The sequence below is a fragment of the Castor canadensis genome, chromosome 14 (genome assembly GCF_047511655.1).
Source record: "Castor canadensis chromosome 14, mCasCan1.hap1v2, whole genome shotgun sequence".
Classification (NCBI taxonomy): Eukaryota; Metazoa; Chordata; class Mammalia; order Rodentia; family Castoridae; genus Castor; species Castor canadensis.
In genome coordinates, this window is record NC_133399.1 from 81,273,951 (window position 1) to 81,286,682 (window position 12,732).

The 12,732-nt window shown below is 33.7% G+C and overlaps 1 protein-coding gene across 21 annotated transcripts in view; it reads right to left on the reverse strand.

The window, feature by feature from the left end:
• Positions 1 to 12,732, reverse strand: part of Tenm3 (teneurin transmembrane protein 3) — a 2,373,066-nt gene that overhangs the window by 1,214,164 nt on the left and 1,146,170 nt on the right. For all 21 annotated transcript variants that reach the window (XM_074054924.1, XM_074054923.1, XM_074054922.1 and 18 more), the window contains exon 6: positions 8,913 to 9,067. The gene's annotated coding sequence lies outside the window, so the exon portion shown is untranslated. The remainder of the gene's footprint in view (positions 1 to 8,912; positions 9,068 to 12,732) is intronic.

The following is a 12,732-nucleotide window of genomic DNA, read 5'->3' on the forward strand; positions in this document are numbered from 1 at the left end:
TGGCCAACACAAACAAGATTTCTTTATGGCACTCCAGGAGAACATTTTTCCCAGCCAGTTAAAATGAAGATGTGCTGTGCCTTTAATGATAATTATAAAAATGACTATTTGCAAAGATATCAGGTTAAATGTGTACATTATGACCTAAATATCTGAATCTCAGAAAACAAAACAATTGACTATTTAAAAGTAAAAAATCTCATTTATGGATCAGTTTTTCTTCCCTCTTCTGATGAGCAATAATATTCTATCTTATGAAACAATTTTTAAGCTATGCTACTTTCCTTTAACCTTCATTTCGGATTCTTTGTGAATACTGAAAAGAATATGTTATCTTACTTTTAAAGCTAACATTATATGTGAGGATACAGATTTGCAAGATTAAAAGGTTATTATTCCTTTTCTAAACCAATTGTTTGCTCTTCAATAGGATTTAATTTTGGACAATTTTACAATACGCACTTCACTATTTCTTTTAAAATTTGCTTTAACAGACAGCTATGCATAATACCAGCAATGTATACATTTACTTAATTTTAAATTTAAAAGAAAGCCATGCAGTGATAAGAAGAAAACTAAATAAAAGTGATTTCTACCTGCATGTCACATAATGAGGCAAGACTGGAATTCATACCTGGAATCTGGTATTTCTTATGTGTAATTAAAAAAAAAACCCTAACAAGTCATTCCATTGTATCATCTGCACAAGGCATTCAAATGTGAGAATAATAACTTAAATACAATTTCACCCCTCTTTTAGAATCATTATACTTGATTGTTTTCTTTGTAACTGAGCATTTTTTGAGCAACTGACTTCCTTATTTTGAATATAAGTCTTATGTCACATATAGAGTTTCTACCACGTCTTCTCACAGAGAGAAAATCAATGAAAATAGCATGAGGAGCCCCAGTCAACCTGTTTTTGATGAATTATGTCCTTAAAGATATACTCTGTATGTGGCTCAAAATGTATTGATTAGTAACAACTGTTTCCGTAATATCAATAATGCACCATTCTCTTGAACTTCCCCTGAAGTGACAGGGCTTAATCGAGAGAGCCCTAAACAATAAATTGACTACCAAGAAGGAGACAGAATAATGAAGTTGGCTCAGACTTCCAAAATAAATAATAATTTTGAACTTGAGGAAAACATATTGATGTCTCTGTTTGGACTGCCTTCTTTTGATTTTGATACTTCATATATAAGCTGCTTACCAAAGGGATTATTACATCACCAAGTTAAAGTGCCCATATAGCCCTTTGGCATTTACCTTTCTGCATGTCATTGAATCTTAAGAAATTAAAAATGAATGAAAAACATTTTGGGATACCACTTTCACTATTTTAAAATTAGGTTGTTTCTATTGTAAAATATTAAATTTTAATAAACTCTCCCTATAAAGTTTAATTTATTTTTTCTTGCCATGTTTTGTTTCATCATCAATTAAGTTATCTAGAAACTTTTTAAGACTTCTTCTAAAGGAAGAAACCTCCTGTATAAATGTTGTCTATTATTTGTGAAATAGTTTTTTCTACTAAATATTTAAGCTACAAATAAATTACCCCAATGCAAGAGGTGAATATTGTGATATTTTCACAATATTCTTAAATTTCTTACCAGAAAATTCAGAGACTGTAGTCTTGGGATTTTGTAATCTTAAAAATTCCTAATATGTTATTTATCCAAAAAGGTTCCTTAAATTTTTGTATAGAAACTTTGAGCAATGTACTTCTTACATTTTAAATCTCACCCTAAAAACCTATAATTATATAAAACAGTGCCTATACCCTTCAATAACCCATAAAATTATTTAACACTACACAATCTCAGGAAACGTATGACCTATCTGTTCAACCTACTAGCTCTTATTTCTTCAGCTTTATCACAAGTTCATTTTGATAGAAGCTTTGCTATACTATCTTAGAAACCTGCATCATGCTTTGTCAGTCTAAAAACTCTCAAAAATGAAAAAATATGACAAAATTTGTTTTAGCAGTCTGAATTTTCTAAGACCTCATAAATCATTTGTTCATTCCTTGGTTTTAAACTCTTATCTGCCTTATCTGTGTTATGTCAACATCCGAACAAATTGGTTAAGAACTTGTGATGAATAGGTTAATGGTCCAGGGCTCTCTAGACAATCCAGAAATGAATTGAGGTTTCATTCATCAGTGATCAGAATACTCACTTTGGCATCTGACATAATTCAGTCTCAACTCTGTCATTTAATAGCTGTACTTTTTACTAAGTCAACCTTTCTCAGTATCTTTTTTTAATCTAAAAATTGGAAACAACAGTTATTGAAGAATGATTAAATGAGATATGCCATATATCCAGGGGGTATTTGGTTAAAAGATGCATTCACTTAAAGCTTGCTGCTTTTCTCCTTTCCATCATAAGAACAGTAGTTTTGCCCAGTGCTTCATATGATTTTTATTTTTTGTAAATGCCTCCATTCTATAATGTCTTTTATTTCTCTTTTAAATATAACCTTTCATATATATATATGCACATATATACATACAATCTATATAGGTATATAAAGTGAAGTCCATTGCTACCAAAGTTTTGAGCTTTTTTCTGTTGAGTTTTAAAAATTGCAATGAATACATATCTCTGGGATAAACTAATTACACCTCCCTTTCTCTCATAATACTTTGTCATAATACATCTCGTAATACTTTGTTCCATGAGATTAGCACCAATGTCACCTGCATTATATGCCAGCAATGAGATGTTATTTAATTTAATTATAAGTTTAAAAGACTGAATTTTTGCTCACACGTTTGCTTTCTTATTGGGCATGACATCTTAAAAAGTGGTTCATTTAAATAATGATCCAATTACTAAACTTTGAAATACTAGGTCTTTTAAATATGTTTCTATGGGATTTAATGTTTTATAAACCCTTGCCAAATGTTACTCAAATATCTTTTTATCATGTTTGAAATATTGCCAGATTAGGACCTCTGCTCAGCAGGCATCATGTGGGGATGTTAGAACTTTTCTCATTTCTAAGACTGATTATTATAATTCATAATTATCTATCCTTCCAGCCAGCTGCACTGTAAAACAGCACTTACAATGGAGGAATGCGAGAATCCTGGCTCCTTGCTCAACCAAGATTAGCAATCTCCCTCTTTCTTGCATTGTCTTTCTATGCTTATTATGTATAGACATTGAAAAAAGATCCTATATTTCTAACGTAATATAGGAGCATCATAAGCTTAAATTAACTATTGTTTCACACCTACATGGATGCAGGTTCTGTCTTACTGTTGAGGATATTGTCAGGTAATGGTACATTTTTCACTGTCTAGAGGTAGAACAGAGAACAATTTTTAGGTCAAAATATGTAAGAGCAGGTTTAAGATGAATGTGGCAGTAAGACGTAAAGCAAAGGACACCTTAATTGATTTCAGAATCCATAGTAGCATGAAGGCAGGGGAGAACATGGTTTACTTCAAGAAGACTTTTTGAATTATTTGAGTTTAACATATGAGTTCATGAGACATATGACAGATTAATAATGATAGCAATTCTATTGGCATCTACTTATTAAATACCTCATATGTGACAGGTGATGTCAGCCAGGTTTTCTACACATTACTTCCATTAACCATCACAATCCCATATTGGAACTTACCACTTTTATTTCCATTTTTCAGATAGGACTCTGAAGTACAGAGACGTTAGTTAAAATCTCAATGGTGACTAGCTAGGAAGAATCAAAAAGTGGGGCTGCAGTTCAAACCCAAAAGCCTCTGATCACTGTGCCAAAGACAGTCTGCTGGACAATTCTCCTAAGACTTGGACTGTTCCCAGGCTGACCAGGAATTGGTGAAGGACTTGACTCATAACAAATTTACACATTGCTCTAAGACTAATGGGGTAGTAGTTGAACTGAATGAAGTCTTGCTGTTTTGTCTCAAACCATGCAGTATAGACAAATGCATATGGAGCAAAACTGGACAGTGCAACTTGTGAACAACCCCTACACGGCCTGCATCCCACTTACATGTAGTATATCTTTCCTTTACCTTTTATGGAGGTGGGGTGGGACTTGGAGGCTTTTCACTGAATCTTATGCTAACTAGTTATGCCTCCCTTTACAATTTCTCTTTGCTGTCAACTACTGTAGACATCGTCATCAATTGAAAATTTTGGCAACTGGCTTTTTCCATTCCAATCATACTATCCATCGGATGTCATGATTTGGCCTCTTGGTTTCTTGATTGTCACATTTTTTTGTGATCTTTTTCTTTCATTCCACCTTGTCTACCTCTTCTCAGTGTCACAAAACAGGATGGCAGTATCAATTCCACTTTGAAATATTAAATTGGGACACCCTGTTGTCTCACCACAAGCTGCTTCTTCACTGAAGTGTTTGCTCAGTTACTCTCACTAAATCTACTCCTGCACTCATAAGCACTTTTACATCAAATACTTTTCTTAATTTCCTACCATTGTTAATATTCACTGCCCATCAGCCTTGTGTCACCATCTTAAAGTCTCCTGTCCTTTCATTTGTTACCCACCTATTTAGAAAATTCTCACTCCAGATTAATGTGACTGAGTTTTCCTTTTGGAAATCTTTTGGAGAAAATCAAGAGACCTCTAAATATTCACAGTCATTGACCTTATTAATAGCTTCTCAGCAAGTCTAGGCCATTCCACTGCATTCCTCCAGTCTTTATTCTATTCAATTTCCATGCAATGATTGCTTTAAACATTCTTTACTTAGCTCAACTCTGTGCAGCTGTCTTATCCTATAACTCAACATTTTCGTCCTTCATGCAACAAAGACATCGATCTCCTGTCACCAAACCACTAAACCCCTTTCGTATAAGTGTGCATCTTTTCTTTCTTCTCTTCTAACAAAATGGAAGACACAGGGCCATGCTATACAGTGGAATGCTGTATCCCATTGCTGCCTGTTTTCTCAGGAATTTTGCCTAATTTTTTTTATTTATTTTTATTTATTTCATATCTTTCCCCATATGCATTCCGACTTATCTTCTTAGTTTCACAGTCAAATTTAGAAAGAGTTGTCTGCATTTTTTGATCTTACTTCCTTCTCTATCATTCATAGAACCTTCTTTCATGAGGACTTTTCCCAATTCTTCTATCAAAACTCTGTTGCAAAGGCAACCATCAAGGTCCTTGTTGCTTAAATTGAGGGATACTTCATAATTTCCATCTTACTGAGATTTGAGCTTCTTGTTGAAAGGCTGTCTTTCATTGGCCTCTGTGATGCCTCTACTCTTTCCTATGTCTCTGTCTATTCCTGTGTAGTCAGTTTAGCTTGGTCCTCTATCCAATAATGAAAGTTTGGAGTCCTTCAAGATGCTTTCTGTTCAGGATATTTCATTTTTATCTTCCCATGTTCTCTCCTTAAACAATCTCATCCACACTCACAGCCTCAATGACCCTCTAAAAGCCAATGACACACAATTTAGACCTTTGGCCCAGATTTCTGAGCTCCAGGCTGCAGACAGGGCTTTCTTCAGGATATATCCATTTTGGATATTTTGTGGTCACTTCAAACTGCACGTACCTAAAAATGTCACTGGTCAGAATCATGAGTCATTGTTGACTCTTTTGCCCTCACATTTAGCCCTTCAAGTCTGTTCTTTTTCTGAACCATCAGTGAAATCCATGTATTTGTCCCCAACTCCTTAGACATCTACACCTTCACCTTTTTCTCCTTCCTGAATTGGTATAAAATCTTCCAAATTGGTTTCCCATATCTTCCTTTCCTTTCCATGTCAACCAGTGGGATGATTTTTAATGGAAATCTTCCCTCATTATTCTCATCCGTAAAGTTCCCCCAATTGTCTCTCCTTGCCCTTGGGAAAAAAGATCACATTTCTTTAATGGGACAAAAGGATCTTGTGTTTCTTGAGCTTCATGCATTATACCAACATAATGTCTTTTTATTCTTTCCTATAGTTTCTCTGTATGGTGCAGTCACATTGTGTTCCTTTTACTTTCACAAGTGTTCCATCTTGGGAAATTTGCCCATGTTCTTTCTGCTATCTTACATTGCTAACCCAGCTTTTGGTCTGCTTAAATATCACATTTTCTATGTACCCCTCTTCTTATCTACGACAATGGTAGCTTCCTATTACATGTAAACTTCAGTAAAATTTCATGCTTTGTTTCTTACATGACTCAGAATGACTTGTAGTGACAGCACAGTGTGGACGCAATCTTCATGATCCCCCAATGCTTAGCAACAAAACTCTTGGTGTACAAGTATTTGTGAAGTGGAAGAATGCTGCTTACATTTAACTTCTTTTAACTAAAGACTAACACTACTTTTCTTAAGTATTTTCTTTGTTACTATTATTCAAATTAATTATAGTCTATGATTGAAAATTATTACAGTGGTATATTCAAAGAGAGAGTTTCATTCTTCTCAGTGACACCATATTATATGGAAATATTAGTTCTAGAGTCACACATCTAAGTTTCAGAATGAAGATTCAAGAAGTACATTTTGATGTTTTCTATGCTTTCCACAGCTGAAGGTTGTAAAAACATGAACGGAAATTTAAGTGCTAATAGAAGAATGCAAGAAATTAATGTCATGAATAAGTCAAGTAATATTCTGAACTGGAAGCTCAAATACCCGGAAAGGCAAGGTGATTCTGCATTGCACCACATCCTTTCCCCGTAGCAAATTACCATGATCTAGAAGACAATAAAGTTATTGGGGGAAAGAACAGCTGCTCTTTCTCATTTTAAAATCTTTCTGTTCCTAAAGAGAAAAATGTTTGCATTTCTTTGAGGGCTGTTTTATATATGCAAAATTACTCAGGAATTGTTTGTAGTGAATGTCACTCAGGTAACTAACTCCCAAAAATGCTCTCATAAAAATAGAACTTATAGTTCTGATTAATTATAATATTTATAAAAATGATACATTTGACTTTAAATGTTGCTATGGTAATATCATGAGACAGAATGATACATTCTGACATGACACAGAGCACAGTTTGGATATTTATAACTTTCAATGGTTAAACTTTGTCTGTGCTAAGGAGTTTCATATGTTTTTACTCATTAATTTAATATTCTTCAAGGCAAATGTAGGTATTATTTAAAGGCAGCATTTTTCCTGCATGTTATAGTAACTCAACAATGAACAACTTGACTTAAAAATATGCAGAATAACATAAATTATAGGTTTTCTTTTCATTATTTTTTATATAATGTATGATTATACATTACAATGGTTCAACTAAAAATGCACCCATCTCACTTTTCTCTGAAAGAAAACTCTTCCTTAATTTTATTTATTTTTTTGTAAAACATGAATTTTCTCAAAGAAAGAATCAAAGTTTTTTGATTTCATGATCAAAATGCCAAATAAAATTAATCCCTTCATTAGTTATATGATTTTTACTGATTTTCAACTCTAGTTTTATCAAGTCATAGTTTTCCATAATAATTTTATTACTCATTTCTCTCCCCTTTTCTTTTTGAAATAATATTGCCCAAATGACTTAGCTTCCAAATTCAAATCTATTATTCCATGGTGACAGACAAGAGCCTCATCTCCCACTGTCATGAGTTCAGTTCAGCCTACCAACGATAATATTGAAAATGATGTATATCATATATCTTAATGACAGCAGAAAACCTCCATTCTCTTTATTCTCTGATGCATTCATGTTCTTAATTTCATGAGGGTATTTTTAGTTTCTAGTAATTTGGAAAAAGGTGATAGGTGACAAAGTAGAAAATAAAGTGTAAATATGTTATGAAACTCTATCTATATATAATACCTATAAATGTATAGAAAAGCACATTTCCATTCCAATAACACCTGTGACATTCAGATGTTCTATTGAATTCCTGCTTTCAATCTTTGTGTGTATCACACACTAGAATTAGTTCTCTCTAAATATAGTGAGACCTTAAAATAGTTGAAAACCAGAGGGTATGTGGAGCAGTAAATCGTATTTTATTTATTATCTACTTTTTATAATTCTTGTTTATAAAGTCATCAATAAAATGCTAGTTATCTTTGAAGGCTGGTGGAATAGCTCATGTGGTAGAGCTCCTGCCTAGTAAGCATGAGGCCCTGAGTTGAAGCCTTAGTACCACCAAAAAAAAAAAAAAAAAAAAAAAAAAAAAAGCCAGTTATGTTTAAAAAAAATTTAGAAATTCCAAAACACAAAACTTTATATTACCGTGGTGAAAACAAAAAGAAAATTACATCTTTATAAAACTTTTACTTTATAATATATTCATAATCCTGTGTCCAACAATATTCTAACAATAAAAAATTAGATTTACATATCATACCTTCTGAGATAAATTTGCTTTTATGTAGTCGGATAGGACTTGCTCATTAACACAGAAAATATCCTTGATCTCATTTAACAATCTCAGTAGCGTATAGCAGATTTTCATTCACATAGTTCACTACACACTTGTTATAGATTTTTTTCTCTTGGCAACATTTATCTTTCCTGTTTTATGAACCAAAGCTATTTTTTATTTTCTGCCTCTTCTATATAAAATTCTCATAAATAATTACTGAATTCCAAAGGCTTCTGGCAACTGGACACTTGGTAATAGTCATTTTTAGCAGATATTTTTAAAATGATAAATTTAAAGACTTTCTTTTTCTCAGTCTCTCGGTGACCTTCCTCCCCCTTTGAGTTTGCATTTGTGACATTACACACTTCCATGCACAAAAACAGAGAAAAGGAAATAGCATTGATTTGCAGAAAGAAGCACTATCACTGCAGGCAAGGTGCGGAAAATGTATAAAAAGAGAAGGTAATTGACAGTTTCCTGGAAGTTCTCTCTGCAAGTATGATAGGATTGATTAGAAATGCAAAAAAGAAAAGAAAAGCAGACCATCCAAGCTCCCATCCTCATCTAGACACTTACCATTGCTGAGTCTTCCCCGGGGGCCTCACTTGAGCTCTAGGGTAGGCCGGCTGACAGCAAACACAGTGTGTTGTGCCTAGGCTTTGTGGTCCTGCAAATATGGAGAATGGTGGCCAGCTAGCCTAAGGTGCTCTTCTTAGGTAGCAGCTCTTTGCCTGGAGAGAGAAGGGCATTTCTTATAAAGAGACCAACGAATCAGTTCAATTCACAAGACTAATGTAATAGATAAATTGAATTGTTATTGGTAATTTTTTTTTTGTAGTACTGTGGATTGAACTCAAGGCCTCATGCTTACTAGGCAAGAACTCTACCATTTGAGTTATGCTCCCAGTCTTTTTGACTTTTACTTTGTTTTTCCAATAGGGTCTCGTACATTTTCCCCGGGTTGTCCTACCCCTGCTTCTCAAGTAGTTGGGATTATAGTCATGTACCACCATGCCTGACTGTCATTGGTAATTCTTATGTTTACACATACATAATTATGTGAGATTTAACATTTTTGTGGAAAAGAGGAATAAGTAGCCAAATATAATACAACTGTGCATTTGTAGGTATATACAATATTCACTAAAGATGTAGATAAAACACTGAAAACATATGGTCAGCTATAATTAAGTATTAGATCCATCAAGACTTTGGTACTCATCTTGTTGGATCCCGATTTAATTTTGCTAGGATATTCAAGTTGTAGTGCTCAAGTCAAGTATAATAATGTATTTGGTATATCTAGTCTGCTCACTTTATAATAATAACACATTAAGGATTCTGGTATAAATTTTAAAATTTCAACATTATGTAAAGGAATTTCCTTTATAAAATGATATATTATTACTTGCACAAGAGTGAGAGAGACAACACAACTATTGGAAAAATCCTTTCTCACTTCTGGCATTTCTTTCCATTTTATGGATATTCCATTAATATAGAAGTCTAAGCTACATCTGCCCTCAATTTCTTCTGCTATGGGGAGGATTCAATGACTCATCTGATTGATGAATTTCCCAAAAAACCTTAGTGATTTTAGACCAGACTCTTCCTTTGTCTTGCTCCTGGGGGCTGACCCAAAAAACACATACTTTTTAATTGCTTTCCTACATGCCACAAACTTATTCAGAGGCAAGTAATACTCATGGTGAGGTGGTGAGTGGGTTGGGGTGGTGGCCAACATTTAGCATGCATATTCAGTTCAAGAGAGCATTAAAGAGGGTCAATGTCTGGTACCACAGTTGTGGTCCACACTCCTTATCTACCTCTCCAACCTCATTTTACACATGCTACTCTAACATATAAAATCATGTTCCAACCAGGGTGACCATTGTTCAATTCCCAGAGAACATTATACATTTTATTGCATTAGGATCTTTGTACTTACATTGTCTGCCTGGAGTGTTCTTCCCATTAATTTTTATGTGGCTCACTCCTTTTTATCTTTTAGTTTTGATTTGAATGCTACCAGTTCAGATAGTCTTTTTAACTACCCTACCTAAAGGGCCACTCTATCACGATTATTGAATGTTAAATCACACTCTGTTTATTTTCTTCACATTTAACTCAATCATATTATATGGAGGTCATTTTGTTGGTTTGGCTTCCTTTGAGGTCCTCTCAGCCCCACAAAGGGAGATATCATGATTGTTTCATTAATTACTACTACATGGTATTCACACAACATTTCTAGAATAAATTATTGAAAAGGCATTAATAGAAATGGAATCTCAAAATTATTCAATGTCTAAAATAATAAGAAATTCATATATAAGTTAGTCTCTTTGTTTTTATAATAGTCTTTGATATGAGACTATAGGAACTCTAGTGTTGAAATGATATTATCTTCACAGATTAAACAAAATAATATCTGCCTAAAATAAAAAATGCTTTGCTGTGTCAAATGATGTTATATAACAAGAAAACTGGAGGTGACACATATCACTTACCTGTGTGTTTGAGGGAAATTTTGTATGAAGTAAATGTTTTCACAGAAAATGTAAGATTCTCTGAGTATTGTCAATAAATTCCAGTACTAGAGACATCCTCCAAGATATTACAATAGCCAAGTAGGAGACTGAATGGTAATTGCATCATCTTCTTTGGGAAACTAATGTGAAGTGTGCGGAGCTAACACAAACCTAACTTCTCTGACTACTCAGAAGACTTGAGAAATAAAAGAGCTCTCATGGTTTTCTTTTGAACTAGTTTTCATGGTGGTATGAAAGTGATGATGGCCACTGCCATGAAGACCACTGCTGCAGAGCCAAAAGTACCTGACAGCCTCAAAGCAGAGAACAAACACATGATTCTTAAAATGTCATGAGATAATAGGTTTGGTGAATGCAATTTACTCTTCAGAGGAGTTTTTAGGAATTATATTTACTAAGGAGTGTTTTCTCTGCTTATAATCAAATGTGTATCCTCCTGTATACTGTCTACTATCGGGAAGAATACAACAGCAAACAGAGTTTCTAAAAACAAATACAATATGAAACTCATTATTGAGTAAAATTAAACAGGAAAAGAACAGAGCCACATCTGTCCATTGAGGACATAGACTTGCAGCTATCTCAGAAGATCTGACCTCAGATTCCGGTGCTTCTGGGGCCACAGTCAGGACTAGTTGGGACTTAGAACCTCCTTTGGTACCATCTGGCCCTGATCATAGTGAAATGGCAGGATAACCAAGCCAGAAAGGTGATAAAAGAGGCTGAATAGACTAAAATCAGATTGTAATGGAACCTGAACTGAACAAAGGGACTCATGATGCAAGGCAGTTAAAAAAAAAATTCCTTGAAAAAGGAGCTGCACAGATGTGTACACTTCTCTATCTCTAGACCCAGTTAGGGACTGAGTCCACACAGTAAGGCAGGGAACTTATACCCCAGAACATTCTTGAAGGTTTCAGAGAATGAGTCTCAACATGTGACCAAGTGAGCCTCAAACAAACTGTAGTATTCCTAAAAGTTCATATTTTACAGAGGCTTACATTATGAAGACTAGTAGTTAAGTTACTATAAATTCAGTGTTTTTTGAGAGTAAGTTATCAAAGTAACAATTACCAAACGATAGTGGTTTTATATATTAGATGTTAAATAAAAATAAAGTATAAATGCATAGCAGTGAACAGAAATCTATTTTCATAAAAATAGAAATATATTTGAAGTAAAAAAACATGCATGTATCTATAGTATAGGCATAAACTTATGGATTTTTTTCATTGACACATGATACTTACACACATTTACGGAGTAGATAACGATGTTGTGATACAGGTATACAATATATAGTAAGCAAGTTTGGTTACTCAGCGCATATATCACAAACATTTATCATTCCTTTGTGATGAAAACATTCAAAATCATCTCTTTTAGCTATTTTGAGTTGTATGGTATATTATTATTAACTATAGCATAACGTAATAATATATATTACTAACTATAGTCACCCTACTGTGGAATAGAACACAAGAACTCCTTCCTATTGCTAGTAACTTTTTGCCTGTTATTAAACCCTCACTCTCTCTCCTCTCAACATTTTCAGCCTTGGTAAGCAACGTTCTAATTTCTACTTCTATCAAAAATAAGATATAAACATCTATGGAATCAGTGAGAAATAAATCACACTGCAATTATGTACTTCAGCTCTTCATTGTAGCTTTTTTCTAAAAATATTGATACAATTATCAATACCAGATACATGCCATGTTTTAAGATATTCATAATATATGGAACTGAACTTATTTTAGAGGGTGAATTTCATTGCATTATCTATTTTCCTGGTTACAGGCGTGTGTGCATATACACATGGCACCTATATGTGATTCATTTCC